Raw genomic sequence first — 25,224 nt, 5'->3', positions numbered from 1 at the left:
GTGTTTGCGTAAACAGCCACCAACAGTCCACTGCTCCACCTTCAAACGTCTGTAAACATTCACATCCGCAGACGTCGCCGCCAGCAACTCAGGTCACTTCAGGAACAATGGAACCTGTGAGCGACTGCTGCTGCTCGGTGCCGTCGGTCCACTAAGAGCAGCAGGAGACGAGGCTGCTTGAGTTCCCCAGAATCTTTGGGATTGTTCCTGCGTCTCTGTTTGGTCTCTGTTCATTATGAACCTTGGGGTGAAACTTCTGTCTATCGCACTCAACTGGACCAATCATACCGTCGGAGTTGGAGCGCCAGGCTTGATATTAGCCGCATGTCGCTTGGTCAGCTGTTACACAGAAGTGTATCACGTGATTTTCGCAATGTAAATACATGCTGTCCATTTTTAAAGAAAAGTCTTTAGTGTCATTTCTTTGTTTTTCTTTGGCACTAAGCTCTGTTGAAACTGCGGCTGGCAGAGAATCTAAGACACAGAGAGACTACTAAGTCTCTTTGGCGCTCGGTCTTCAACACTCAGGTGCCATGAACACAATCCAACGACTGGAAATTACCAGAGATGCCTTCTGAAATCAGATAATGTGATACTGATTTTATAATCATCTGATCTGTGACTGAGATTCTCGTGCCAATGACTTTGCTCACACTTGCTTGGATGCTTGGAGCTGCTCCTGATAAACTCCGTGTTCACAGCACAACACTTCACTATGATGCCAGCTCGTGATTTCACAATCGCAACGATACAAATTCAAATAAACAGAGTCAGCGTGCAGCCTGCCCACTTTCTTCACTCTCAATGTGACGCGCGCCAGTGACATAAAAGTGCCTCCGCTTGCACGAGGCGAGGAGAGGACAGCGCACTGTAATTTATCTGTCAACGTCTGAGTGCGAATGGCGCTCGTGTTGCACCCGAGCGCAGCTCTGATGAATAAACCATTCGTCCGAGCTGCTGGGATCGGAAGCCTTGTCACAGACCATTAAAATGCCGAGACGAAGGGGAAGGCTGGAGTCTGCAGCCCTGCGCTCTTGACCTCCCGCTTCAGCTCTGTGGCCCACATTATGCCTGCATGCAGCTCCAGTGAGGGAATTGCCAGTCTGGGCTGTGGTCTCTCTCTTTTGCCCTTTCGCCCTCACTTCAATTTGTCATGCCAGCTTTCGCGTGCCCAATTATTTGTGTTGACACAACTTGCATCTCTAGAGCAGCAGGAAAGCCATTAATTTAGGGCTAGTTGGCCTGGAGGGAGCGCACGTCACCAAAACACTCCTTGATCTTGGTCAAAGATGCAGTCAGACGGTGCCATAGTTGGACAAACGTGTCTAAATATTTTCATCCGTGGAAATATTGAATAAATAACATGTTAACGTAAGTGTGTTTGCACCGAAGATCCTTTATTTCCCTGTTTGTATGGATTTCTGAATTTCAAGGCCCCCTCTATGAACCTGCTTTTTGCATGCAGACCGTACAGTTGACATAAAGGTGGGATTGCAGTATCAGGCTGTTTTCATCAGCAACAAAATGAATCCAAAGGCAGAGATTCACATCGACCTGATGAAACTGTGACAGTGTTGTGAGCTATTAACTACATGGACGAGCACAAAAATGTGTTGTTTACAGTTGTTTCCAGGTAAGGACTCGCAAACATCCATGTTAAAGTTAAAGTCCCAGTGATGGTCACATCACCCAAAGGATCCCAAAGGATGTGAAATTTGTCCTCCGCATTTGACTCATCATTCCCTGAGGGAGCGGTGGGCAGCAGCGGTACTGCGCCAGGGAATCACTGGCTGATCCAACCCCCCAATCCCAGCCCTGGACCCTGAGTGCCAGGCAGGGAGGCCATGGGTTCCATTTTTACAGTTTTTGGTACGACCCGGCCCGGGGTCCTATTGAAGTGGTAACTCTTCCTAGGAGAATGGATTTGCTGCAACTTCTAGTCACCTTGTCTTCAGGCACCAGAGGAGTGCTTGGGTCAAGAAAGCCTTTGGCATACAGAGTCTCCAAGAATTACAGTTCAAAAGCGGGAGCCAGCGCAAAAGTGCGCACATCCTCATTGCTGGGATTCAGAGGAGCAGAGAAACCTTGCTGCAAAAATAGACAAGGGAAGTTTAACCAAGGGCTGTTGTTCTTATCTCCCATTTAAAATACCATCCTTCCTATCGCAAGGACAACCTCTGCTCCCTGCTAGCTGCTCCGAGTCAATAGAGAGCACGTGAGGACAAGCGTTTGTGTGTGTGTGTGTGTGTGTGTGAGAGAGAGAGAGAGTGTGTGCATTAAAATCACTACTGCAGGGTCAGCGAGTTCACAAACATCTCAGCCTAGCGCACTTGGCAGGAATTCATGAATGACATTTGGTTTGTCAAAGGGCTTCGCATTCAGACCTCGGCCTCGGTGACGTAATCTCTCTGACTGTGAAAGGCAGCTGATGTTCCACTGCTGTACGACGCGGTGGTGATGGTTTGGGGTTCTCACAACTGTTTTTTTGGGGGGGGGGGTCATTATTAAAAAGAAGCGGCGCTGAGGTTGGAATGCAGCAATATGTTTGCGTAATCTAGCACTCGACTTGCCTCACTTTTATTGGACGTGACGTTTCCCTGCACTTTCATACACGGCGGCTCTCTTTCTCTCTCTCTCCCTCTCGCTCTCTCTCTCTCTTTCGCTCTCTCTCTCTCCCTCTCTCCCTCTCTCTCTGCTCTTTGTGAAATGTGAGTTAGCCAACGTATAAGCAACCGGCGTCTGGTATGACGGCAAATGGCAGCGGTGACGTCTGCGAGAAGGAATAAAACAGCCTGACCGCCTCGCCGTGGAAACGCTGTGAACACACCTGCTGGAAACTCTGCCAGATTTGCTCCAAACTGTTCAGAAAGACAAAGCCACGGCTGTGAGCGGTCTGCACTCTCCTACCGTTGGCCCGCTGGATGTTCACAAATACGGCCAAAGATTATTTAAGTTTCCCGAAATGGCTTCCCAACGTTCCAGAGACGGTGTCTGGGATTTCTTCTACTTTCTTTTTTTTCCTCAACTTGCTCCCCTCCTGGTGTGATGCTTCTCCACTCCTCGTCATTGGTCCCAAATAACCAGATCGTCCCGACTGAAAACAAACCAACAGGCATGCCAATCTGTTCCATTCATTTTCCATCTGGCGCCCGGGGGGGTGGGAAAGGAAAGCTCGACGTAAGAGGACGAGGATGACGCGTCTCGCTGGGTGGCTGGCGGAGCTGCTACAGTAGCAGCTGGAGTCAGACTGTCAGTGTGGGAGGCAGAGGTGACTTTGCGGAGCATCTGATTCACCCCCCCCCGGGACGCAGAGCCACCGGGTCGTCCCAGCGGCCGTCTGTTATTCCACACGGCCGAGCACTGGGCGCCTTTTATTGCAGTGCCGGGACTCGGAAGAATCCTCCAGCCAAAGTAGGTGAGCAAGGGCGGAGGAACACTTGACAGCATGTGAGCGGTGGACGGGCTTCATGAACTCCCCAGATATTCTCAGGACTTTTCCTTCTCCGCCCTCCCTCCTGCTCTCCATTTTCCACTTTAATCCCTCCCTCTCCTCCTCATCCTGCTCCTTTCTTCTCTTTCTTTGGTCCCAGGCAACACTTTGACTCCCTCTCTTTGGAGACAGACTATTTTTTTTTTTTTAACAAGCTTGCCCTAGTGGGCAGTAGACATAGAGGGGAGGTTATTTTTAGACGTCGCGCAGATTAAAAGTGGAACATTTTTTTCCTCCCCTCATCCTTGTAAAGAGTCCTCTCCCCTCCGCTTCCAGTCTGTGACAGAGCGCAGCATCTCTGTGGGGGTTCTGCTGCTGCCCCTCCCCCGCCCACCACCACAATCTTCACCAGACTCATCTCACCCCCACTGCACACTCATCTTCTCCAAACACTGACTCCTACTTCTGCCCATGGGGGCCTTTCTGCTCCGAGTGGAAGAGTCTCCTGACGCATATCAGAGATGGGAGGAACAAGCAGGCTGTCAAAAAAACACACAATAAAATTCCCAGTGACAAGAGCCCGATGTGTAATAACATTCTCAGAGCCGTTCTGAACCTCTGCGGGGCACAGTTCCTCATTCAGAGCACACACAAAACATACACAGGCTTGTGTCACTTTAAAGGGTTTTGAGATGATAAATCAGCGGACGACACAAGTTTGAATCAGTTCTGACTTTTCTGTGTGTCGACTTGGATCAAAACCAAAGTCTGACGCGTCTCCTCAATACTGCGCAATCATACAGAAATTCCCCCTCCTACACCCCCCCCAAACACACACACACACACACACACACACACACACACACACACACTGTATTTAACCTGTGGATGACTTCATCTTCGGCCCTGAGCAGGTGGAGACGGAAGGTGAGTCGTTTCCCTGTGGTTTTACTAGTCTTAGTATCAGCGATCCATGGCCGGGCCTGGCGTCACACACCACGCCTGCAACTTTCCTTGACCACGGTCCCGATCCGTTTAAAAAAAAAAAAAAAAAAAAGAAATCTGCTTTTAATGTTGCGACTTTCCACTTAGGCCTAATGTGGGGGAATAAGTTCTTTGGGAGTTTGTGATATTGCGTGGTCTTGCGTGGTAGAAAGTCTGGCAGGAATCAAACAGGAAATCTTTCATTAAAATGCACTCAGGGTCTACTGTGAGTCGAGGCTCTGTGTGAAATATTGGATGAAAAGTAACACAGAGCAAACTCTGTTCCTGGAGTTTATTAATGGCCGCCATCGCAGGCCGACCGTGCAGCACTGGGAACTCTGTTAAGAATCAGCAGTCTAAATAAATCTCAAGATTAACACCCAAAAACCGTGAGACTCTGCCTGACGAAAGCGTTTGAAGCTGCCGGCGGGCCTGTGCACGCTTGATCAAAGCGTCCTTTGCCAACAAACTTTCATGAAATTCTCGCAACGGACCCAAGAACAAAGAGCAAACAAGTGAGCGGGGAAAGTGATAAAGAGAAACCAAAGGAGGAAAAAGAAAAAGAAAAGTCTAATCACAGAGCACTCCGGGATTACGGCACATAAAACCACTTCAAATTGCTCCTTTCCAAGCGTGTTTGGTTGACGCCGAGGGAGCTGCAGAGTCAGAAAACAAGCAGCACATTTGGCTGTTGATCACGCACAAAAATATCTATGCGCGATTTGCGACTTTATCCAAACCATATGGCGTGACTGAGGGAAGCCGTCCGCGTCCCACCGCTTTACCAAAACACTGCCACCCCCACACTTCTCCTTTCGCTCATCTCGCTCGGCGAGGACCTGCGCGCTTTGTTTCACAAGATAAAATAACCAAGGCCCAGCGTTATTTATTTTTCCAGCAGAATGCACACACAAGTGCCTCTGGGGCCGACAGGGAGCCCTGCCACAGCTCCGTCCTGGCACGGGTCCAGCCGCCGCTCCACTTAAAAGGAAACCTGATAGCAAGAACCTCGGCCCGGCCCGACCCGGCCCGCCCCTCCGCCTGTCTGTCTGTCTAGTCACTGCTTTCCCTGAAGCGACAGCGACTGGCCTCCTGGGTGCATGGATGGACGCAGCACAACGAGGGGTGACGGCGAGTCGCAGGGAAGGCGGTGGAGGGAAGACGGTCACGTCTGGGGATTCCCTGGCTGCTCCGTCACCTGCACGTCTGAGTCTGCCAGACCAGCCAGCGCAGCACTGAGATGCGTTCATGCTCCTCAAATAAAAGCAGCCGAGGGGGAGGGAGGCACTTGTGGTCGGGATGACGAGCCGCCTATTAGTCTGTCTATTGTTGGAGGAATTCAGAAAGGCAGGCTCTTCTATTTTCAGACGTGCGGCAGGAAAAGCCTTTCTGCTCTGGGGCTGCAGAGCGTTTATGTCGTTAACATACCTGGAGCCGCGCCTGCCGCAGCGCTGCAGCGCTCTCATGACGGGCCGGGGCTCCTGGGTTTGGACCTGGTGGCCGCACACAGCAAACCACCGGGTCAGAGGGGTCAGAGGTCAACCAGTTGATCTGTCTGAATCATCGCCGCTGGTGATCTGGGCTTTATTGTTCATTGTTAAAGGTCCAGTACACTGTTATTAATGTATTTCTGGGTAGTATGTTAAGCTTTTAGCAATAGAAAAATCATAAATAAAGCCAAACTTTCCACACTGGACATTTAAAGGATCCCGATTGGCTGTCACAGAGCAGTGGAAACGAATCTTCCAGCGTGTTCACGTCCAGCAATGTTTTCGACAGTCTCTGAGGATGAGACTTTATCAAACGCTGCATTTCAATTCTAATTTTATCACATCGCCGCTATTTTGCCGGCTGTTGCCGTTAGAGAACCAACATCTGAGAACGACCGCATTTTACATCAACTACCCTTCACACCCCTGATCCACAGTCTTCCGATGGAATCTGAGCCATACGCAGCCTTCCAGAGTCGGCCGCCTTATGATAATGCTGTCAGCGTGAGATGACTTCACACGGCGTTAACATGTAGCAGCGTCGGCGTCTCCCCCGCGCTACGGAAACAACACGCAAGCCAAAGAAGCGGCAGCCGACTGAGCCTCCTGCTGATGAGACCACTGCTATCTCACCGCGGCGGGATCACGCCCACAATCTGCAAACACATCCGCTTCCACGCCGTCCGTTGCGATGGCCTGCAATTCCAGCGTGGCTTGCAGGGAGAAGCTCTGTTAGTTCAGTCCAGCTGCAAAAGCCCAGCGGCCTGATCTGAGCGTCGCCCTGCGCCACAGTTTGACTCCTCTCGAGACTGCGCGCTACACCAAATAAATGTATTACTGTTTAATCTGTGAGGTCATTTGCTTTTCCACCCTGAGAAGATAACCTGGAGCGCCCACACAGATTAGAAACACATTTATCTCCGGCATCGGCGCTGGTTTCCAGCCTGAGCGGATCGCTCCAGGTCCGATAGCATCTGGCCGACTGTCAATCACCTGTCAGGCATCAGGTGGAGGCGTAGAGAGAGAGAGGTTGGCCGATGAAACCGCACTCCTCCAGTCTGCGTCAGTAGTCACACATGGTTCACATAACAAATCTCTGCTCTTCCACCTGCCAATCCAAAAGGCAACAAGCAAAAACACGGAAATGAGATATATCGACTACTGTGCCGAGGCGGGGGGGTCGGGGGTGAGGGGTGGTGGGGGGTCATCGGCTCTCTGCAGCGGAGATGCAGACGACAGATAGCCAGGCCAGAGCCACCAGGGGCCGTTTAAATAAAAACACATGGAGGTGTGCGCACGCAAAACAACACCCCCGCCACACAAACAAATCTAAACTCTCTCGCACGTCGCCACAGACTCGCAGGCAGCCAGTCAGCTGTGTTGACGAAGCAGACGCTCCGCAGAGCTCTCAGTACATCAAGTTAAATGGGCCCAGACATGAAATAAGTTTTGCTGCCACTGTGATGCAGAGCCAAACTTCCCTCCAGGCCTATCTTCACGTTTCACATTAACCCCCCAGAACCCCCCCCCCCACACACACCTACCCCCACCCCTCTCATCCACATTGATTTTCCATTTCTGCTGCCAAGTGAAACCCTGCTAGTTGAAATGAATTATTTGCTATTTGCTATTTATTTATTTCTTTTTATCTTGGATCCCTCCAAAAGCAGAACTCCTCCAAACTGTAACAGACACGGTTTGCTGTTTGTAGCCCAGGTACAAACACAGAAATAAACAGAAATTTAAAGAAAAAAAAAGAAAAAAAAAAGGAAAAGAAAATTACATTTCAAGCAGTGCGACACTCCCCCTAAATGACAATGTTTAGCGTTAATTTATACTGAAGTTTGTCATTACTCCACCCTGTCACTTCACCATCTGTACCTCCCGGTGCTGCCGCTCAGCCACCTGTTTTAGCCCCGTAAAAGCAGAGAGTGTATTACCCTTAAAAAGTGAGTGCTGCACACTCGGGAGGTTTACGTGTGCGAGCGCCATCTGCCTCTCGCCGTGTGCGACCCCTGTGTTTCCCTGCGACTCTGCAGCAGCACCACTCCAACCAACCTGAGACACTCCAGGCCAAGAAGGAAAAGACGGAGAGACAAAGAAAGGAGACCATTTCGCCAAAAGTGTCGATCGTTTCTGCCTCAGTGTGCAGCCAGAGTTCAACACTTCTTCACTAATTTTACTGTTCCACTCAGCGTTGGACCAAATGTCAATTTGTGCGCCTTCATTTGTGCGCCGTAAGGTTGAGTGCGTGGGTGGCAGTTAAAAAGCCTTTAAGTTAAGGGAGTCTCTCTCTCCCTCTGTCTCTCTCACACACCCACACACACACACACACACACACACACACACACACACGCACACACACACACGACCTCCCCCGTTAAACAGACTGTGAATGTTTGGCTGTACCAGCTGTGTGAGCTTGAGGTTGGGTGTGGGGTGTATACAATTGTCCGACCGACTGCATGGTGTGTATACACGCAGTCATAAACAGAATCTGGAGCGGAAGCGCTGATCACCTCGATGTGCTTGACCTTATTACCCCGGGGCTCCACCGCTACGCTGGGCTGTGTGTAATGCTCGCTCCGGTCGGCCGGGGAGGCCACTGGAGCGCCGCCAGGCCCGGTGGAAGTGGGACAGCGACACGGGCCAGACAATCTTCGGCCGAGATTTTTATCTTTTCATTACGGTCTTTTGGCAGAGCCAAACATCAGCCTTTGATGTCCACCACAGTTGCTGTATACTGTGGAGAACCTGGGTGAGGTACCACCCAGCCTGAAAATGTGCCTCAGATGTGCATTTATATATATAAAAAAAAAAAGCAGCCGCTTTTAAAAGTCACAACAAAAAGAACGGCAATCTGACGTCATTCTGATGATTCCAGCTTGGAACCTGAGGGAGCTTTGTGTCTGAAACACTGAGACTGCGTGACGTCAGCTCTCCAAGCGGCCTTCCTCCGCTTTTCTCTGTCAGCACGTGCGGCAGACTGAAGGAAAATCCGTCCGCTGAGGTGTCAGCGCGCGGCCATATGTCCGCGAGCACATTGTTGCCATTTCAGCTTCCACCCGACCCCCCCCCCCGACGGGCCGGGACGCCACTGTGAACTCCCTGAGCAAACACTGGGGACCGAGAGCAGAGGAGACTGAGGGACGAGGACGCCGGCAAACACTGGCGGCCTCAACCGGAAATATTCAGGGAGGTTTTAGTGCTTGTGGCTGTCTGAAGCAGGAAGATTTGAGGGACCTTGCAAATACATGTGTGTTTGAGGGCCAAACAGTGCTGAAGGCAGAGCTCCCATGGGGAATCTGACAGAGGAGTCTCCACTCTGCTGACAGTTTAAATAAGGCGGCACAATAAGCTTCAGTCTTGGTGGAACAGAGCCACTCGTCCTCTGAGTGAAGATAAGGTGCCGTTTCCAACTGGCCTGCGGCGGCGAGACAATGGCTTCGTTCATACTTGGAGCGCTATGCCGCCCGGTGCACACGCGGTGTGTGTGTGTGTGTGTGTGTGTGTGTGGGGAGGGGGGGGGGGGATCCACTGTCCCATTCTTCAGTGGCATGAGGTGCCAAGTTCATTGACTGACAGAGCCAATTAGAGAGGCATAAAGGTTCAGGCAGCATGTGACTCCTCTGACCCATAAAAAACCTTCCCAGTTTGTTGTTTCGCGGCGAGGGGCGGGGGCGGCAAATTACACCCTCATCTCCCGCAGCCGCGGATAACAGCAGCACAACCTCAAATGACTGAGTATCGATTCTTCTATACGAGTGGCGGATTAGCCCAAGAATGCAGAGCTGGAGGCGGCCTCGCTCAACTCGGCAGGTGAAGCGAGGTAACGAACACAGTAATCCGTCCTGGTGGCTGCTCCTCTGCGCTCCTCTCCTCTCCGCTCCGCTTTTTTTTTTTTTTTTTAAATGACATGTCTTTCAACACTTGAAATGAATGTGGTCATCTAGCCCATGACATAGATTGCCGTGCCACGGATGACAGTCATCAGCAGCGCGAGGCAGGAGCTTTGAAGTGTGACCGCAGCGTGCTCCGATCCACCCAGTTCTCATGGCTTCACCTTTAAATAGAACGTGACATCAGACCTAGCGCTGGTCCTCCGTCAGGCCCGAGCCTTAAACAAATGTGTCCAAACAAATGCCGCATCTGGAGAGAAACCCCAGAAGTGAGAGGGGAAGGGCAGGAATGTAGCGGAAAAGGGGGCGAAAAAGGGAAAAGCGGGCTGAGACTTTAACTCCAGGATCCCCGGTCGAGATGTCTGGGGCGAAGACGCAGTCAGAGTCTGCACACAGCATCATCATGGGGCTTTTCTTTCTCCTATATGATGGAAAGCAGTGGAAAACTTCATGTGGTGAACACCCAAGGTATAAAAATTACCTGGATCTTCTGCATAGGTTCTAAATTATGGGGCCTACGAGGGAGAAACTCGTTCAATCATCTGGCTCGGGTGGAATTTTCCAAACGTTATCTGCCTGTGGTGCCGAGCCTCGGGTTGTGCTTCTCTCTGACTAGTGAGCCGATGCCACTCTGTCAACACGCAGAGAGAAGACAAATAAATCTGCAGCCGTTGTCTCCGTCGAACTAAACAGTGGCGTCTTTTTAATCCCACGTAGAGAGAAAATCCACCGGCGTCCATCGGCACTGCAGACAGTTACTGCAGACAGCTGCCAACCACACGTCACTTTATAGTGGCATTACAAGTTTACCCCGGGAGTTTTTTAAGAGGGGTTCACGGATAAGTTTGTCGAGAAAAAAAAATCTGTTCCTGCTTTGATTTGGCTCCTTCTTCTCACAAACTGTGCAAATTCAGGAGGAGGTCTTCAGAAAGTCTTCTCAGGCAGCCAGCTCTTGTTGTCACTGTCAGAAGCAATCAGAGCTGCTGGGTCTGCATTCGCGCAGCACAAGGAGCGGAGAAGAGGCAAATATTCAGGCCAATTTTCTGCCTGTTGGATCAAGTGTGTAATAAACACATGACGGCCTCATCCGGCTGATATTTATCAGAGAGACGGCCGACTGCAGCGGCTGCGATCGAGAAGAAACACTGACGTGCCGTGAGGAAGATGGACGCAGTGTGTGCAACAAAACACAACGCACACTTTGGTGCAGCAACACACATCATAAGTCAGTGGGTTGATTTCGTGGGGGGGCTTTTTAGATTGCAGGTGTGACCTGAAAAAAGAGACACGTGATGGGATGGAAAATACCCTGGATCTGTCCTGCACACACAGATAGGGAGGGATGGGAGGAGGTGTGTGTGTGTGTGTGTGTGTGTGGGGTGAGCTGAGGGACTCTCTGCTGCAGGTCATGTGTTTTACATCTGCAGCACACTCAGTTTGCTCAAGTTAAGAGGCTTCGACTTCCAAATCCTATTTCCAGGCCCAATTGGAGGTGTTATCTAACTAGGTGGTCAATCTCAGCGGCCCCTGCTGTGGAGGGCACCAGAGAGGACAGAGGGAGGGAGAGAGGGAGGGAATGGAAGGAGGAGGAGGGTATGAGCCCTTTGTCTTGATCCACATATGAGCATTAAAGCCGTTGCCGCTGCTAACAGGTGCTCGAGGCGTCGCCCACCTGGCTGCGAGGAGACCTGGGCCTCGGCCCGCGGCTCTGAAAATGGCCCCGGCTGCGGATTAACGTGCCTCCCTCGAACCTCCTCTTGGTCTGAGTCTGATTATGAGATGGCTCAGGAGGAGCCCTGGAAAAGAAACCCCACAAAAACATCTTCCATTAATCCAAAAGCGAGCTCTGCTTTCACTTACGACAGTCAGCGTCTCCTCAAGTGGCCCTATCTCAGGCGTTAGCTCGCAGCGATAGCGCAGGCTAGCCCCCCCCCCCGCAGGTTCAGGACGCCGCTCGCCTGCTTTTGCTATCACCGCCTAATGAAAGTCAGGCTGGCGGCAGCAGAGGGGAGGCCCACGGGTCAGAGGTCGTGACCGTATCCGTCAACAAGGGAATTAAGGGATGAATAAGCGACCCCTGGTCTTATGTAACCTTAGCGACTGGGTGTGCGTGGAGCACGCTGAGCTGAATAGCAGTCCTATGGCTGCGGACGTGTGCCTGGGAGATTAACCTGGATACATTACACAGAGGCAGAAGGCCGATAATGAGAGTCACTGACGGGGGGACTCGGATAAAAAGAGATAAAAACATAAATGAATAATACAGGTGTCAGGAAAACACGTCTCCTCTCAGATGATTGAAGTCACACTTCCAGGGAATGTCTCTCAGCGCATTCCTCCATCGTCCCCACGCGATCCGGTTACAGCAAAGCAACCCCCAAAATGTTTTTCCCTCGCCTTTTCTCGTCCCCCTGCGGAGGCTTCCACAGGACGGCTTGGAACTTCAGCTACTGTTGCAAAGTGTTGATCTTTCCGCCCGTCTGTCTCTCTCTCTCGTCTGGCGACGGTGTGTGCGCGAGGGCGGCCGGCGCTGCCGGAGCGACGCTGCCGTCGAGGGAGTCTAGAGTTACGCTTGACGGGCGGCGTGGGAGGCAGGAGGTGGAAGGCGCAGGGGTCGCGGGGTCACGGCGGGCCCACAAACAAAATGAAGCCACCCAGCGGGGGGGAAGTCAACAGGAGATGCTTTCCCTCGGCGGCGGTGGCGATGGCGGCCACAGCGCCTGGCAACGGGAACCGGCGGCTGGCAAACATGTGTGTGACAAATGTGACATCCTGAAGCAACGAGCGGCGGCGACTCAGACGTGGCCATATGGAGGCGGCCACACAAACACGGCGTGGGTGTGGGGGGCGGACGGGAGGCGGGTTTGACACTAATGGGACACGGACGCTAATAGAGTTTGTCAAGTGCTATGGATGTGAGTCACAGCGGCAGAGACAAACCTGGAGTCCAGGCTCCCTGGTGGTCTGTTTACAGCCGGGACACAGTCACACGGAGACCCAGTCGGCTCCACTGTTGTGATGATTTGCTTTGTTGGGAAAATGACGGTAGACTTGCTGATGTGAGTCGGGCTGCAGACTGTGGCTTCTTTTTACTCGGTGATTGGCTAACAATGCCACCATGGCCTGCCTTGGATTTTTCCATGCTACTTAAATTCCCTGCGGCGAACACAACATCCAGAGTGAGTGACCGTCTTCCAGAACAGGAGCTCTGTCACGTGCGGCGATGATGTTACCCCCCCACACCCCGGCCTTCTAATCCTTTCAAAATATCCTTTTTATACGGCTCCTCCGCTCCTTTATGGTTCCTACCAATATGCCGTGTATCCTATATAAAGTCCACAATGTTTTCAATTACACTGTTTGAGTTTCCACACTTTCATTTGAGAATTTTACTCACCTCAGTCTGCTTTCTGCGCACTATGTCATGCTCTTTTTGTATTTTCCCCTCAGCTTCTCTCCCCTCGCCAGCTCTGGAAAGTACATTCGCACAGTTCAACTGTGACACAAGGACCATCTCCTTCATGGCAGACTATGCCTGTGTTTTTTCAATTAAGTCAGGCTCCTGTACACTATTCATTTGGGGAAACCATAATTCTCATGGCCCAGCAGAAAACTAATGGAAAGTCACTTAGGTTTTTCTTTCTGTTTTTTTTTTTTTTTTTTTCCAGGAGAGGAATCGGAAAGAGCCGGTCCTGGGAAGTGTGTTTGATGGTGTGGAGACGGAGACTATAACCATCGGAATACTGTGGATGAGAGAGTGTTGATTGGAAGCGAAGGCCTCCCTGAGGTGGATCAGGCTTCAAGCACTGACGCTGAATGCAATGAGGGGGACAGGAAGTATGTAAGCAAAAAAAATAAAAAATGCAAATGGATGGATTTCCAAGGGAATGTGGATGAAAGTGAACGAGGTCCAGGCCGAATCTGAATGGCCAAGGACAGACGAGGACACTGAAGTCACTTCAAAGTCTGGTGCCGATGGACTGCAGAAGAAAAAACCTTTTGATTTTTTTAAGCTGTGGGCCAGCAGGCAGTTTGAAGTGCATCCACACACCTGGATTAACAGACACACACTGACCTGAATACCATTTAAGAGCTCTTTTAAAATTAGAAGGAACTATTACTAAATGCCGGAAAATCCATTATAAATTGCCCAGAACAATAATAAAAAAAAAAGCAAACAGGGGGATATTTAACGATCCCAACACAGAATCTATGAAAGCCTCAGCAAACTTGACAGAGTGAGCAGCTCAGACCCATTGACTGTTTTCCTTCCCCCCACCTTTTTTTTTCCAGAATGTCTCAGCCTCAGTCTGACCCCCTTTTCCCAGCCTGACCGGTAGGAGCCATTTATCACCAGGAACATAAACTTTTCACTGAATGCTAACTCAGTCTGCATTCACGCGTAAACAGAGCAACGACTCACACACACGCTCACACGTATAGTCGTGCGGCCGCACGCTCGCACAGGGTATGCGTGCCTGTGCGCGCGCGCACGCACGCACACACGCACACACACACACACAGCTAGTTGCCTCTGCACATTACTTTCTGTGCGGGGACACATGTGCGTGCGCGCACAGACAGACAACTTTAAAGTGGGAGGGGCCTATATTGGACCCCCCTCCCTCCCTCCCTCACACGCTCCGCTCCCCTCCAACCCCCACCACAACAAACAACAGAGAGAGACAGGCAGCGGAGGACGGTGGTGAGGGAGGCAGGCAGGCAGGCAGGCAGGCAGGCAGGCAGGCAGGCAGCAGCCGGGAAGCAGCCTTACCTCAAGAGTGACGCCGTGGAGCCGAGACACGGGAAAGCCTCATGACTGTAGCGCTCTCCTTTGACTGGCCGTCTCTCTGTATCTCTCAGCTGTGGGAGAGCCGGCCGGCTGGATGGGAGGGGGCGTGGGAGGTGGTGGTGGTGGTGAGTGGGTGGGGGGGGGGGGGGATCCAGACACGCAGGCAGCTCCGCGCAGACCGGGGGCCTGGGCTGGCGCTCGGCACACTTTACAGGCAGCGAGAGCAGCGAGAGCAGCGAGAGCAGCGGAGCAGCGCAGACCCCGGGCCCGTTCGCTCACACTCTGCCTTCTGAGGATGAAAAGAGAAGACTTCATTACCAGCTGCACGCCAAAACCACGCCTCCACCCCTCCAGTCTCCCTCCTCCCAAATTCTCTCCCTCCTCCCTCCCTCCCTCCCTCCCTCCCGCCTCCCCGCTTCCCTTCAACACTCTCAGCCAGTAGCATGCTCCAGGGCCTGTCCCGGCCAAGAAAGGGGAAGTCGACTGCCAAAGAAAACCTCCTTCCCATCGCCTGCCTGCCTGCCTGCCTGCCTGCCTGCGCAGTGCATTGCAGTGCACAGAGAGGGGTGGGGGCCGAGGGAGATGAGAAAGGAGTTGAGGACACAGGGATGACATAAACGGCTTATATTTACATAAACGGCATAAATGGTCCTCAAGCTGTTACTTTTTTATTTCTAATTCTTTTTTTTTGATTCATGACTTTCTGTGTCGGGGCTGTTCAGAGCTGCACTTTTGCCAGAAAAGCACTTAAAAATGCCTGGAGGACTGATAAAGTGTGTGTACTTGTGTGTGCGTGGGTGGTAGTGAGTTGTTAAATAAGTATTAAGTCAAGAAAAAAGGGAGCATTTGGAGCGAGGGAAGAGTGTGAGGCAGCAGACAGGGACTTGTGAGAGAGGAAGGGGAGAGGAGGATGGGAGGGGGCAGACTCACAGACAGATGGAAAGAAAAGCAGCAGACAGACGCAGAGGAGAAGATGGCTGATCAATTTGGCTTTGAGAAGGAAAGAAACTCCTCTCTGAGGACGCCGAGACTTCTAATTAGGACTTACTGTAAGGAGGAGCACATCAAAAGACTCAAGTTTGAGAGTCTGTATGTGTTGGGTTAGGGGTGGAACACAGTCGGGCTCTGTGGGTTTGTGTGTCTGCAGCTCTGTCTCAGCAGCTCTGCACAGACTGCCTCCATCCTGCGCAGCCATAAACCAGGACCGGAGGCTTTTCTGCCCATCTTCGGACCGTCTCCACCGTCCTCCGTCTCCTCCCTGCCTTCTCGTCTCCAGCCAAAGTCAAGTCTCCCCCGGTCAGATAAGGAAAAATAGGCCTTAAAGCTTGAGCTGTTTACTGTCTGTAATTATGAGGGGCTGGGTACACTTCAGCCCTGGCAGGCTCTGCTCCCTGCCCCCAGTGCCACCGCACACAAACCCAGCTCAGCCAAGTCTGCCAGTAAAAACTGGGCCATGACACAGACAGACTGGAGGTTCACAGTACAAGAAGGAAAGAATTTGTTCAGTGTTAAAAGGTTCAGATTAATGTGTGGACCTAATTAGGAAATACATAGTGGCAAAAAGGAATTCCCTCAACAAACTAAAAGCAGAGTTTACAGCTCAGAGCTGCGAGTTGACACGGAGACAGACTGAAGTGTGAGCGCCTCCTGGGAAACAGCAAAGCCTCAATCTCACAACAGTCACTTCTTATGAACCTGGGAACTATTTATTTGCAGGGATAGTTTAATGTTCTTTTGCAGATAGTAACAGAATAATTCCTTATTGTCATGTGAGTCAGTACATTGGCTTTTATCATCGGTGCACCACGCTAGGAAATAATCACCTAACGTGATGAGAGAGAGTTTTTTTCATGGCAAATGCATAAGTGGAACTACATTCCACACATACCTGCAGGGTGCAGTGATTTGAAAAGCGCATGTTTGGTGCAGCTACTAAACAGCCATCATCAAAACAATACGGTTGAAAGAAGGCGACGCCTGAGCACGGCAGACTTTGCGTTGGATAGCGATGATGATTCTCTACTAACACACAACCTTGTTTGTTTGAGCCAAAAACCAAGTGAGTAACTATGACAGCTGGGCACTGTGTTACTCAAGACGGTCATCTTGATTATTTGCTTCATGCGTCACATTGTTAAACAAATATACATTATCATTTCATTGTGTGGTGAGTGTGCAGGTCACAAGGTGTCCACAAGAGGGTTTTACAGTTGTAGGAATGTGACTTTGATGAGTTGTGAGGGAGGGAGACCTTCCACACAACCTGCCTCTCTGACATCTCAAAACAACAGGCACTGATAGTTAAAGGGAAAGCCGCTACTATGACTTAGGGATCAGGACCATAGGCAAATTTGCCAAAACGTCAAACTACCCCTTGAAGCGTCACATCATTGGCCGACCGTTGCTGCGGAAAATTAGAAACAGAGGGAGCCACAGAGCATCACAATAGCCACTAAATGCCGCTTTTGCATATGGGAGCCCTCTGTAATGTCCCTAAATGGACAAACACAACACTGACATGATGTGAGGTTCCACAGCAGGACTAGGAACCAGCCTTCATTATGAAGAAGCCAGGGCACAGCACAGCACAGAGGGGAAAGTCCCGGGTGTATCTTAAAGCAACGCGGTGAACAAGAGGATTACCAGAAAAGATTAAGAACGATTAAAAGATTACAAAAAGAAGCAAAACTGCTCTCCAAAAACGTCTGGATTATGTAAAAAAAACAAAAAAAAAAAAAAAAAAAGAAAATTTTTTACAGCTCAAGATAAGGTAGTCAGGGATTAAACACATCCACAACACTAGCATTAGCACACACACAGGCCGCTTCTGTGGCATTAAAGTGTCGAAGTTAAACTGTCTGCAAAACAGCATTTAAGATTCTGAGCCGCCTTCATTGTAGGTTCTGAATGGCTGACCTGGGCTCTGAGACCACTAGAGTGGGCTGCTCAAGGATATTAGAAAAAGGGAGGAGGGGGAAAACTCAATTCAGTGCACTTTACTGCTAAGAAACACTAATCCTGCAAAACCAGAAACACAAGCAGCCCTTCTGTGGTGCTTTATGTCTTTAATCTGGGATTTAAGTGATGGGGGACAGGATCACCTAGACTCTAAAAAAAAAACAAAAAAAATGCAGTTTGTTTACGGTTTTGTCATTATAGAAAATAGATAAAAAATAGTGCAAAGTGGTCAAAATAAAGAGGGGCATTAAAGTCATAATGACGGGTTGTCAGCCATACTCTGAGAGCAGGATAAAGGGATGGAGTGGAGTGGGTGCAATGCACTTTTCAGCCACAAGGGGCTGAGTGAAGCTGCATTTTGACAGTGCAACTGCACACTTGCACACAGGGATTAAGCAAAGTGTGACGTGAACTTTTTCTTCCCCTCACCCGGCCGATCCCTGTTCCTCCCCCCTTGGCTCCCAACTGTATCCTGCTAGTGTGCAGGGGCTGTTTTTGAAGATCACTTCCTCCCACCTTTATTTCAAACACTCATTTAACCTCATGCAGCACATGTACTGTGCAAGTCTAATTAGATGAGGAATTAAACAAGATTAAAAAGATGCAGATGCGACACTACCCTGGAATCTTGTTACTCCAAACTAAATTTGGTCCAGGCTTCCAAGCAGATATCGGCCACGAGTGAGGTGGGAGGGCCGCATGCAACTTGCAGGAATTTATTTTCTTTTTTTCCCAAATTTTACAAAAAACAGACGTGAATGATATGCCATCGGGCATTGATTAAATTCACCTCGGAACTTATTTCTGAAGGAACCAGAATAGAAAAGGAGGGGCAACAGTCAAACTTACTGTAGCTGCAGTGGGAGAGAGAGAGAGGGAGAAAAACTATAATGTAATTTCACAGACAGTTTAGTTTACAGACATCCCAAAAAGCCAGTCTGACTGAAGGGTCACGTGCGCTAAGAAAAATAACCAAAAGTTCATACGGAGCAGCGTGGATTTTAGTGCCAAGAATGAACTGTCTTCCCGTCAGTCACTCAGAGGGAGCCGTGTGGTTTACATGGTGGTGAACCTAAATAGAACACCAACGTACGGCCGGATGCAACGTTTATGCGAGGCATCAGAGACAGTTTCTCTTTGGACTGCAACGTTCGAGATTCAATCGCGGCCTCCTGTGAAATTGATATTTCCTCGACAACGACCTGAGCTGAGGACAGAGCGAGAGGGATGGAAAGCAGGGCGACTCACTGCGCTGCTCCACAGAGAAACTCTGTCCGGGAGATTTTGAGAGGCAGCCTGTCATTGTGTCTACATCGTCTCCAGACGTGAATGAAGTGGCTGTTTGATTCAGAGCGGTGTTGTGTATGTCAGAACCCCGATAGCTGGTCACAAACCTGCATGAAAAGGCTTTTTTCATAAATACACACGCCGACTCCGCCAGGTGTCTGCATGGCTGCTCCCTCAATCAGTGGAGGAATATTCATATAGTATAAAACTCCAACTAGCAAACATATAAAACATTTTAATGACCTTTTCAACCTGCATTCAGGGCACTAATCCTGGATAAAAAAAACTAATTAAGCCACGTCCTTCTTGCAGTAAATGTAAAGTTGGACATTTACTGACAGCTTTTATGAAACTGACTCTGCGCAGCCGAGCGTACAAATCAGGGAAAATTTCACAGTAGAGACGTTGATGATCCCTTAGCGCGCTCGGAGGAGGGTCCTGAGAAATAGAAAAAAAAGAAAGGGGACAACACTTTGGCAGCGGCTCTGGACTTCAAAGAAAGAAGGGATGAGTGGGTACATCCACAGCGAGACAGATGACAGCGCAGGCAGTGGAGAGCAGGAGGCTGGCAGCGTGCCACAGGGGACGGGGCACTCCTGACTGAGCACACAGTCATTACAGCGTGACGACCAGTGTGGAGCTGCTCCTTCCACACCAGCAGGCAGTCGCCACTCACGCCCAGCGCTCAGTCTCAGTGTTTTTTAGAAGTCTGCATATCTACTGTATATAGCTATGTGATATTACCACCCCCACCCCCTGCAAATACAATGAAAAAAATAAAAAAAGTAGGAAAGGATTTGCACTGGGATTTAGCAGCAGTGTAGATGATGGCAGGTCCACTTGCTGACACACCCACAGCCCCAATGAAAGGGCTCCCTGATGCCACCAACGCTGCAACGCTCAATTAAGGGCGACGTGGGGCGACTGCATGTGGCGACTGTCTTCCGGATGACTCACTGCTGTACACCTTCACTGTCCACTCATTCAGCACATATTACCACGGCAATGTGCGATCACAAGGGCCTCGTCCTGGTGTGACCAGACGAGACGTCGTGGGTTTGAGACTCAGACACGAGCGGATCTTCACCGATCGATCGCACTCCGACTCATTCCGAAGCCTCCGACGCTCCAGGAATTTCACACCTGCAACGTCGGCAACCAGCGGAGCAAGGCCCATCGCACACTGGTGTGCCATTTCTGAGGCAGAGAGTGCGGTGGCGGCGAACACATGCTCCCAGCAGGGCAAACATGGGGCACCCCGGCCTGTGTGGACTTAGCAGTTTGGCGACGTGTACTCGCCCTGCCATGTGGACCAGGAGTGATTGTGTTCCCAGGGAGACAAGGAATAGGTGGGCTGTGGGGGGAGGAGGGGGACTGAGTGGGGGTCAGAGTTCAGCAAAGAGCAGTCTTGTGATCTGAACAAGCCTTCAAAAGCACAAGTCTCCATTCTTGTACTGTAAAACAAAATCCTTTCTACTATTGTTACACCCATTTTGCGAGGTCACTGTCAACACTGACCTTCTTTGTTTTATTCTTACTTATCAACCAGGTTAAAGTGACACAAACTATTCATCCTTTATCAACCACGCGTAACTTTATTTTCTGCCAGTGCTGCATATGAGGATTTAATATATGTTTTCGACAAGGGAAGATGTTTGCGCGCTGCGAGAATGTAAATCATTCAGTAAGGATGTAATCAGCGTGGGGAAAGCTATTTTGAAAGCATTGCTTTGAAAAACTACCAATTACTTCACACTGAAAGAGGTTAAAAGCCAGCAGAATGCAGAAATACACTTTAGCACAGTGAGCACACGAGCTTCAGCTGTTGTTTTCAGGAGGTGGGTCAATGCAGGCTCATGACAATGCGCCATGCGCTAAACTAACTGTGAATATGACAGCTTGGATTTCTGACCTCTCCTGCACTTTCTGATTTCTTCATGCACCTTCCAGGAGGGTGAAGTTGTTCCATAAACACACACTCTGTGTCCGTTCTGTGCAAAGTGTCAGGCAGCTGCCCCTTGGGGTCTCAGCAGCAGCGCTGCAGGAGCGACTTCCACCCAAGCCTGCTCAGACTCAGGGCTGGTCTAAGTGACAGCCAATACGTGCGTCAGCGTGATGCAATAAATGCTTTACTAGGAATCTGTGAACATCACTAAGAGGTGGACATTGTATTACAGCAGAAATACAGCAGTGCAAAGCAAACCATGGAATTCCCTCCCTAATTCCACCTGCCCAAATTGCTGTAGGGAGTTAAAGAGGGAGGTGACGACAGCTGCTGCAAATTCTGCTGAAAAGGAAATCTTGTCACCTCTGAACCTATTGCTACACATGAAATTCATGCAGATGTTTTAGCTTGAGCTTTTTGGGGAAAACCAACCAAATGAATGTGGAAAAGTTTATTTTTATGTCTAAAAGCTTGAGCTCCGAGCCAAAGGCGGGTTACTTTATTCCGCACTGGATTGGCTTTCTCTGAAAATGCGTTTCAAAACGCCATTTTCTAATCATTTCACGGAATGAAAACAAGATAATCACCATGCTACACTTCACCAGTCTGCTGTCTCGGGCTAAACTGGAGCTAATTGATGGGTAACTGTGTCTGGAGCGCAGTGATAAAGTGATAGAGTTAAACACTAAAATACATATCGATGTTTCCTGTTTTTATCTTCCGCCGTCCTCATTTTGTCTGATTGAAGCGTCTGGCTGTGAGATAGAGGAGCGCCGGCATACAGCTGCCATTGACCCGTTGCAGGGCCCAAGCAGAGCAAACACAGCCGTCATCAACACAAACAGGCCTTTCAATCCCTGCCCTCACTTTTGTCCCATCAATACTTCACTCATCCTGGAGACCAAAGCCACCAAGTGCAACCATAGCGCTGCCCCCTCAAAACACACAGAGAAGTGAATAGTGTCTACTGTACTTTCTACCACTCCCCTCTCTGTGGGGTAGAAAACATTTTGACAGGACTGTATTTATGGCCTGCTGGACTGCTGCTGGAATGAATCATGAAAAGAGGCAAGAAATCATCTCACTGGTTGTTCATTTATATTGAGAGCTGGTGAGCTATGTGGCTTTTTGTGGAGTGTGTGTGTGTGTGTGTGTGTGGCCTGTCTGTAGAGAGAGAATAGGCGAGTGTATGAGCGAGCGTGTGGGCAAAGCGGATTATGATAAGCTCCTTAATGAGCAACAAGTGTGTTGCTTTGTCTGAGTTTATTATCAGCCAGTGTTTTCTTTGCTGGGACTATGTTCCCGCCCAGAATGGCCACTGAATAAATTGCAATCACCAGCGAGGTATTGAAATAACGGCAGGAAGTTTGAAATCATCCCTTGGCTCCAGCGGGCTGAAATAATCTAATCAAGTTGGCGCTGAGCAGCAACCTGTTGCAACTGTTGCAGAATCCCATCTGTGAACTTGGACAGGTCTGTTCTCTCATGCAGACACACACGGAAAGGAAGGGGAAATTAATGCTAGAACAACATGTGGGAAAAAGTACCTCAGAATTGCACTGGGCTGATAAACTGGTAACTGGCAAGGGGTCGGCGTTACCAGTCGGGGGAGAGAAGACAAGCACTTGCCAGCTGCTCTTTTGAAATCGGACTTGATGAAGAGTGTGCGAGTGAAACGTCAGATGTTGAGCTAAATCTGGCTTGACAAGGACCACTGACTCAACGCCAGTGGTGAATATTTAGTTTGGAGGCAGGTTTAGTAGTTGAAGAACGGCTTGTCTGCAAACACACACACACACACGTACGCACACACACACACACACACGCACACACACACACACACACACACACACACAAAGTACTTTTTAAACTTTAATCAGAGTTGGACAGTAAAACCTAGCTCGCAACTCTCACCATCACTGACTCAAAGTGGTAAAACAACAACAAAAAACGGATGCAAACCTAATAAATAATAAAGACACAGGAAAAAACAGCCATCGATGGTGGTGAGTGTGTAGTAACAATGGTTGCTGGAATGATCTAAGGCCGACTTCTCCAGTCTTTCTCCACATAAACCTTTAATATGAGGCCTCCTCAGCACCATTGGCCATCCAAAGGCAAAGCACCCTGTAATCGACCTTAAAAATACTTTCCGCCGAGGTCGCCAGCCATGTCATTGGCCTTCGGCCCAAGCAGCGGCCGCATCTCTCCAGCCTGGAGGAGCCTGGGAAGGCTTTCAGGGTATATTTAGAGGCCCTGTCCTTTGAGCAGCGTAGTAGATGCAGATAATGCCAGTCTGTGTATAAAACCACCCTGCCGCCTGAAAAGCAGCCCACGCACAGGAACATTTGTCTCTCCCGCAGGGATGTGTCCCTGAGGGTCACAGGTCAGCCGCGTGCAACCAGCTGAGAGTACAAACAAGACAGCAGAGCAGACAGCGGTTCGCCAATATGGGGTTTAAAAAAAAGAAAAAACACAAAAAGAAAATACAAAAGCCTGCAGGCTGATAGATGATGAGAGCAGGTAAACTGACTTGTGATGTTGTTGATGATGTAACAACCAAGATGTAAAAATTCTTCACTTCAACAAATATTTGGAAGACAGAAGAAAAATGTTCATCCTCGATTTTCTACAGAAAACTGAAAATGTAAAAAAAAATGTCATTGAATGAAAGAAAGACAAATTTCGAAAACACTTTCTGACACCAACTGTGTTGTCTTATTTTTGTAATCTGATTTGTGAGCACTTTGGCATCATTCCACCAATCCATGAGGCCAAAAACCAGCCGGACACAAATAGATTCTTCAGTGGCAACTTGCAGCATGGAGTTCTTCTAGTGGTGCTTGCGACTCATACAGGTCAACAGGAAGTGCAGTGGGTGCACCTTGTAAATAGAGTCAAACTTTTGTCTTGGCTCAGAGCAGCAGTGACGGCCTTTTACGTCCCCACTGCAAAGGCCGTCACTGCCATCTATTATATTTGATGAGTCGGCACTCCAACATGTGCTGCTGTTTAAAAACGTGCTGCACCCCCGGGACACTTCTCCAGAGTAGCGGGCTTCCTCAGTTCTGGTAATGGAAAAATCAGCATTTGAAATATTGAAACATGTGATTCCATATTTTTCTAAAGCTTCCTGTCGTAACAGATCAAGAGTGACGCTCAGGACGGAAAACACATGGAGTCGAAGAAAAACGCCATAGGCACGGGAAAGCGTCCAATGAAAGCAGTGGTGCAGGCCGTCCCATCTTATAGACCTTTCAGCTGTCAAACATATGTAAATGGATTACTGTGGAAAAAAGGCGACGCAGGCACGGCGCAGTATTTCATGCTTTGATGCCTCGTAAAAAGTCGCAGATCCCTAACCCTCGCAGATCTGAGTCCGACAGAATCCACTTTTATACGGGCAAACGCCGTCTGTGTGTTCGAATTTGTTACACATTTACTGTTTACATTCCGGCTGGACTGCGTCTGAAACTCATGCCAGGTGCAGCATCACCCGTGACTTCCTTTGATGAGCGCTCATCGTGGCTTATCAAACCCAGATTTCTATTTTTTCCCCTGTAAACTCCTTCGAGGTGACAAGGGGATAAAAAAAACTCTTCCTCCTCCTCCTCTGCAGAACCAGTCGCAGGATAAAACCAGACCCCTGCAGCATCCCTGCGGTCAGGCGCCGTTAATCATCGCAGGAGTGACGCACAAACAGAGTCGACCGTCTGCTACAAATGTGTCGTCCGAGCACTTTTTCACCATCCTAAACTATTCAAATAAAAAAAGAAAGAGGACGGGCGTCAGCTCTGACAGGTGGACTCATGAGCGTCTGTTACGTAACGGCCTTATATATCCACGCCAGGTCTCTGCGGGGCTGCTGTCAGTTTCACTGGGCTGCCTGGTAAAATGGCTGAGGGTGAGAGTGAGCAGATGGGCCAGTATTTACTTGCAAGCGTTGCACGTTCACACCTTTAAATTCCTCGGAGGAGAGGCCAGAAGGTTGGAGTCGCTCCTCGTCGCCGCCGCCGCCGCTCCTCACCAGTGGAAAACCGCAAGCCTTGGCAAGTGTTCGGCCGCAACCGTGAGCCAGAGGGAGTCGTGTGCAGCTCGCTTGGAGAAGTTAGGTGATGCCACACAGCAAGGCTCCTCCACCCACCAGAGATGACACGGCTGGGCCTTTAAACTGGCCAACAACCATTTTATAAAGGCACTCGGAGAAAGACAGACAGACAGTCTGACAGACGGACCGAAAGACAGGCCATCAGTCAGAAAGACAGAGAGTCAGTCAGTCAGACAGTCAGTCAGACAGTCAGTCAGACAAACAGACAGACAGTCAGTCAGACAGTCAGTCAGTAAGTCAGACAGAAAGATAGACAGACAGTCAGTCAGCTCCAGTAAAGGCCCTGAGCAGCAGGACAGAAGGTGGAAGGAAGCCTCCAAACTCTCGGGCA

General features: G+C 49.8%; 1 protein-coding gene across 1 annotated transcript in view; it reads right to left on the bottom strand.

Moving 5' to 3' along the window:
- Nucleotides 1-25,224, bottom strand: part of znf469 (zinc finger protein 469) — a 59,025-nt gene that overhangs the window by 24,461 nt on the left and 9,340 nt on the right. The window contains exon 2 of the mRNA XM_076014761.1: nucleotides 14,578-14,884. The gene's annotated coding sequence lies outside the window, so the exon portion shown is untranslated. The remainder of the gene's footprint in view (nucleotides 1-14,577; nucleotides 14,885-25,224) is intronic.

This window comes from Nelusetta ayraudi, unplaced genomic scaffold (assembly GCF_046127955.1).
Source record: "Nelusetta ayraudi isolate G7.1 ecotype Tasmania unplaced genomic scaffold, CSIRO-AGI_Nayr_v1 ptg000173l, whole genome shotgun sequence".
Classification (NCBI taxonomy): domain Eukaryota; kingdom Metazoa; phylum Chordata; class Actinopteri; order Tetraodontiformes; family Monacanthidae; genus Nelusetta; species Nelusetta ayraudi.
The sequence above is the reverse complement of the archived record's forward strand: the minus strand, read 5'-3'. Positions and strand labels throughout refer to the sequence as shown.